Source organism: Choloepus didactylus, chromosome X (assembly GCF_015220235.1).
Source record: "Choloepus didactylus isolate mChoDid1 chromosome X, mChoDid1.pri, whole genome shotgun sequence".
NCBI classification, from domain to species: domain Eukaryota; kingdom Metazoa; phylum Chordata; class Mammalia; order Pilosa; family Megalonychidae; genus Choloepus; species Choloepus didactylus.
The window spans coordinates 190,134,003-190,140,164 of record NC_051334.1 but is presented as its reverse complement, the minus strand read 5'-3'; the positions used below and the strand labels follow the sequence as shown (position 1 = coordinate 190,140,164).

The following is a 6,162-nucleotide window of genomic DNA, read 5'->3' as shown; positions in this document are numbered from 1 at the left end:
ACCATGCAATCCATCCTAAGTGAACAATCAATAGCTCCTGGTATAATCATATTTTTATGCATTCACCACCACAATCTTCATGAGAACATTTCCATTTCTTCCTCAATGAAAGAAGAGGAATAAATAAAAGAATAAAGAATAAAAAAATGTAAATGGAGAAACAACAACAACAATCTCATACCTCTCCCTTATACCCCCTTCTATCGACATTTAGCTTTGGTATATCACATTTGTTACAATTAATGGAAGAATATTAAAATGTTACTGTTATCTGTAGATGCTAGTATCCATTAATTGTATTTTTCCCATACACTATCCCATTTTCAAAACCTTGCAATGTTGACATTCACTTGTTCTCCCTCATGTAAAAACTTTCTTATATTTCTACATTTAATCACCATAATTGTCCACTCTAAGTTTTGCTAATTTATACAGTCCCAGTTTTTATCCTCTATCATTCCTTCTGGTGTCATACATGCCCCTAGCCTTCCTCTTTCAACTCAGCTTTGTTCCTTATACTTACAGTATTGTGCTACCATCACATAGTATTGTGCTATCCATTTCTGGATCTTTACAATCAATCCTGTCAAACAATTTTTACTCCTTCAGCCTCAAATGCCCAATATCTATCCTCTTTCTACCTCCAGATAACTTGTGTTGTTAACTTTAACTCTCAGAGTTTGATAATTATAGTTAGCTCATATTAGTGAGACCATACAGTATTTGTTCTTTTGTTTCTGGCTAATTTCACTCAGCCTAATGTCTTCAAGGTTCATCCACACTGTTGCATGTGTCATGACTTTACTCTATCTTACAGCTGTGTAATATCTCATCGTAAGTATATACCACAGTTTGTTTTTCCAGTCGTCTGTTGATGGACATTTTGGCTGTTTCCATCTCTTGGCAATCATGAATAATATCACTATAAACATTGGTGTGCAAATGTCCATTCGTGTCCTAGCCTTCAGTTCCTCCAATATATACTTAGTAATGGGATTACTGGATCTTACAGCAATTCTATACTTAGCTTCTAAAGAACTGCCAAACTGCCTTCCAGAGTGGTTGCACCATTTTACATTCCCACTAACAGTGAATAAGTGTACCTATTTCTCCATATCCTCTCCAACACTTGTGGTTCTCTGTTTTTTTTTTTTTTAATAGTGGCCATTCTAGTAGGTTTGAGAAGATATCTCATTGTGGTTTTGATTTGCATTTCCCTAATAGCTAGTGAAGTTGAGCATCTTTTCATGTCTTTGAGCCATTTGTATTTCCTCTTCAGAGAAGTGTCTGTTCAAGTCTTTTGCCCATTTTTCAATTGGTTGTTTGTCTTTTTGTTCTTGAGTTTTAGGATCTCCTTATATATTCTGAATATTAAGCCCTTATCTAATATGTGGTTTCCAAATATTGTCTCCCTTGCATAGGCTGCCTTTTTACTTTCCTGACAAAGTCCTTTGATGCACAAAAGTATTCAGTTTTGAGGAGATCCCTTTTATCTATTTCTTCTTTCATTGCTCACACTTTCAGTGTAGGGTCTAGGAAACCACCTCTTATCACAAGATCTTTAAGATATTGCCCTATGTTTTCTTCTAAGAGTCTTATGGTCTTAGCACTTATGTTTAGGTCTTTGATCCAACTGGAGTTTATTTTTGTATAAGGTGTGAGGTAGGAGTCTTCTTTCATTCTTTTGAATATGGATATCCAGTTCACCAAACACCATTTATTGAAGAGGCTGCTCTGTCCCAGTTGACTTGACTTTACTTCCTTGTCAGAGATCAGTTGTCTATAGATGAGACGGTCTATTTCCAAACCTATCTTTATGCCACTACCATGCTGTTTTGACCACTGTAGCTTTTAGTATGCCTTAAAGTACTGTAGTGTGAGAATTCTCACTTCATTTTTCTTTCTCAAGATATTTTTAGCGATTACAGGCATCCTGCCCACCAAAATAAATTTGATTATTGGTTTTCTATTTTGCAAAGAAAGTTGTTGGGATTTTAATTGGTATTGTATTGAATCTATAAATCAATTTGGGTATAATTGACATCTTAACTATATTTAGTGTTCCAGTCCATGAAATGTTATGTCCTTCCATTTATTTTGGTCTTCCTTGATTTCTTTTAGCAATTTTTTGTAGTTTTCTGTGTATAGGTCTTTTATGTCCTTGGTTAAATGTATTCCTGCATATTTGATTCTTTTGTTTGCTATTGTAAATGGAATTTTTTTTCTTGATTTCCTCCTCAGATTGCTCATTACTGCTGTATAGAAACAGTATTGATTTTTGCATGTTGATCTTGTATCCTGCCACTTTGCTGTACTCATTTATTAGCTGTAGTAGCTTTGCTATAGATTTTTTTGCGATTTTCTACATATGGGATCATGTCATCTGCAAACTGTGAAAGCTTTACTTCTTCCTTTCCAATTTGGATGCCTTTTTTTTTTCTTGCCTAATTGCTGTAGCTAGAACTTCCAGCACAATGTTGAACAACAATAATGACAGTGGTGTGCCAGTTTGGATGTATTATGTCCCCCAAAATGCCATGTTCTTTGATGCAATCTTGTGGGGGCAGAGGCATTAGTGTTGATTAGGTTGGAATATTAAGATTGGGTTGTTTCCATGGAGATGTGACCCACCCAACTGTGGGTAATACCTTTGGTTTAGATTGTCTCCATGGAGATGCAGCCCTACCCATTCAGCTTGGGTCTTGATTTAATCATTGGAGTCCTATATAAGAAGCTCAGACAGAGGGAGCTCACTGCTGCAGCTGACATTTTGGAGATGGCCACTGAAAGCAGACTTGTGCTCTGGATAAGCTAAGAGAGGACAAAACACCAAAGAGCAACATTTTGAAGAAAGCAGAGGCGCTGAGAGAGGAGCTGGAACACAACCCAGGATCAGCAGATGCCAGCCCTGTGCCTTCCCAGCTAACAGAGGTTTTCTGGACACCATTGGCTTTCCTTTGTTGAAGGTATACTTGTGTTGATGCCTTAATTTGGACATTTTCATGGCCTTCAGACTGTAAATTTGTAACCAAATAAACCCCCTTGATAAAAGCCAATCCATTCCTGGTATTTTGCATAATGGCAGCATTAGCAAACCAGAACAGATTGGGCATTCTTGTCTTGTCACTGATCTTAGAGGGAAAACGTTCAGTCTTTCCCCATTGAATAGGATGTTAGTTGCGGGTTTTTCATATATTCCCTTCATTTTTTAATAAAAAATTGTATTTACTTAGAAGCATTCAGAATGTCAACAAAACAGCTGCAAGTTTTTTTTTTTTTTTTTTTTTTTTGCAATTTCAGAGTGGTATTCAGTTAAGAGAATGACAATTATTTCAGATAAGCTGCATCAGAGACAACTGAAGATGAAAAAACTACCATCCCCATATACAACTGATTCGTGCTGTGCTCCAACATGAACCTGCTTTAAATTTCCATGCCAATTACAACCCCCATACAGTATCAGGCAAGATTAGTGGCTATTGAAAAGACTACCAGGACAGGCTATGTAAAGACACATTCAGTAGTTGTGTTAACTATACAAAAAAAGACACTGTACAGTTTAAAAACAAATCTTACACAGCCAAAACATTTCAATATTTTTCTTTAGAAGGAGTAAGATGTGCCCAGGGGGGTTAAATGTTTTATAGACAAGAAAAAAAAACTGCACTGGAACTGAGTTATTCATCATCATCATCTTCGTCTTCTTCATCTTCCTCCTCCTCCTCCTCTTCCTCATCTTCTTTGTCTTCCTCCTTTTTCTTGCTTTTCTCAGCCTTGACGACTCCCTTTTTTGCTGCATCAGGCTTTCCTTTAGCCCAGTATGCAGCAATATCCTTTTCGTATTTCTCCTTCAGCTTAGCAGCCTTCTTTTCATAAGGCTGCTTGTCATCTGCAGTGGTGTTATTCCACATTTCTCCCAGTTTCTTTGCAACATCACCAATGGATGGGCCAGGATGTTCACCTTTGATTTTGGAGTGATACTCAGAACAAAACAAGAATAAGGTTGAAGGAGACCTCTTGGTTGAATTGGGATCCTTCAACTTCTTTTTTGTTTCCTCTTTAGGAGGGATGTAGGTTTTCATTTCTCTTTCATAATAGGACTTGTCAAACTTAGCCATGTCTTCAAATTCTCCTTTCTCTTTAGCAGACATAGTCTTCTACCTCTCTGAGCACTTCTTAGAAAACTCTGAAAAGTTGATGGAAGCATCTGGGTGCTTCTTCTTGTGCTCCTCCTGGCATGTTTGCATAAAGAACATAGATGATGACATTTTGCCTCTCAGCTTCTTAGGGTCCCCTTTGCCCATGTCTAGTTACTTTTCATCTGTGAGGCACACAGTTGCCCAGTGTCCACCGGGCTTGCACTTGCCCCAGAGCTGTCTCTTTGGAGCTCAATGTACTACAATGGCTGTCTATTCCCTTTATCTTGTTGTGGAAATTTCCTTCTATTCTATAAGTAGGATCTTTTGATGAGCCTTCTTCAGTTAAGTTGTGTCCCAGGTCATTCAGGATGGGACTTAATCCTATTACTGGAGTCCTTTATTAATAGAATGAATACAGAGAGAAAGAGGGACAGACTTGGAAGCAAAAAGTTGAAATCAATGAAACCCAAAAGAGAAGGGAGAGAACAGCAGATGCCACCATGTGCTTTGCCATGTGGCGGAGGAGCCAAGGATTGCCAGCAGTCAGTCTTTAGGATGAAAGCATAATCTTGATGATAGCTTGATTTGGACGTTTTCTCAGCCTCAAAACCATAAACTAATAAATTCCCATTGTTCAAGCCAATGCATTTTGTGTACCTGCTTTAAGCAGCCTAGAAAATTAAAACAAGATCTTTCTTATTTCTTAATGTAAACAATAATTCTACAATTTCCCCCTCAAAACATTGCGTTAGTTGCATCCCACATGTTGTGAAATGTTGTATTTTCATTTTAAATATGTTCACTCCATTTTTCAAATTTTCTTGAGACATCTTCTTTGACCCATAGATTGCTTAAGAGGGTGTTTTTTAACTTTCAACTGTTTCAAAATTTGTCTACCATCCCTCTCTTATTATTTGCTTTCTAGTTTGAATCAATTATGATCAATTGGAAGATTTCAATTTTTAAGTTTATTGTTACTTATGTTATGACCAAGGGCATATTCAATCTTAGTGAATGTTTTGTATGTGTTTGGGAAAGCATATATTTTGCTGTTGTTGGGTGCAGTGATATTTGGATCACCCAAGTTTTGGTGACCTGGGCAATTGCCTACCATTGTTTCAGTTCTCCAAGTCCCTCACTTTCTGTGTCCTGAAGGGTATCTTCCTTCCTACTCCTTAGACCAAAGAGGCATTTTCTTAGAACTCTTTCTGTCCACACCTCGTGGACAACTCCAAAATGTGAGCTGCCTTTGAATCCAGGCTGGGAGATACAAAGGGAAAAAATAGGACAGGAAGCTCACCACCACACGGATCTTACTTTGAGTTCTGGTTCCCTTCCCCACACATCTGCTACCATTAAATTTTTTAAAATAAACTAATTTTTTTTCTTTATTGGAGAAGTTGTGGGTTTACAGAACAATCATGCATAAAATACATGATTCCCATACACCACCCCACCACCAAAACCTTCAATTGGTGTGGAGCAATTATTACACTTGATGATAGCACATTTTAATAGTTATACTATTAATTAAACTTTTAATTTGGAATAGTTTTAGGCTAACTGAAAAGTTGTTAAGGTAGTACAGGGAGTCCACCCATACTGCATACCCAGTTTTCCATATTATTAAATGTTTATATTAGTATGACACCTTTAGCACAATTAATAAACCAGTATTTCCTTAGTTTTGATCTAATTTTCTTTTTCTGCTCCAGAATGCCACATTACACTTGCTGTCATGTCTCTTTAGTCTCCTCTTGGCTTTGACAGATTCTTTCACATTCCTTTTTTTTTTTTTTTTTTTTTTTTTGTATTACCTCGAGTGTGTTGAGGAACACTGGTCAGGTACCCTGCAGAATGTTCCTCAGTTGGGACTTATCTGATGTTTTGATCATGATTAGACTGGGTTTATGAGTCTTGAAGAGGAGGACCAGAGAGGTGATGTGCCATGTGTCATTCTCATCACATTATATCAAAAGTGCATGCTACCAGCATGACTTGTCACTGCTGATGTTAACATTGA

General features: G+C 37.2%; 1 pseudogene; it reads right to left on the bottom strand.

Moving 5' to 3' along the window:
- Positions 1 to 3,677: 3,677 nt before the first annotated feature.
- Positions 3,678 to 5,522, bottom strand: LOC119523142 (annotated as a pseudogene).
- Positions 5,523 to 6,162: the final 640 nt, after the last annotated feature.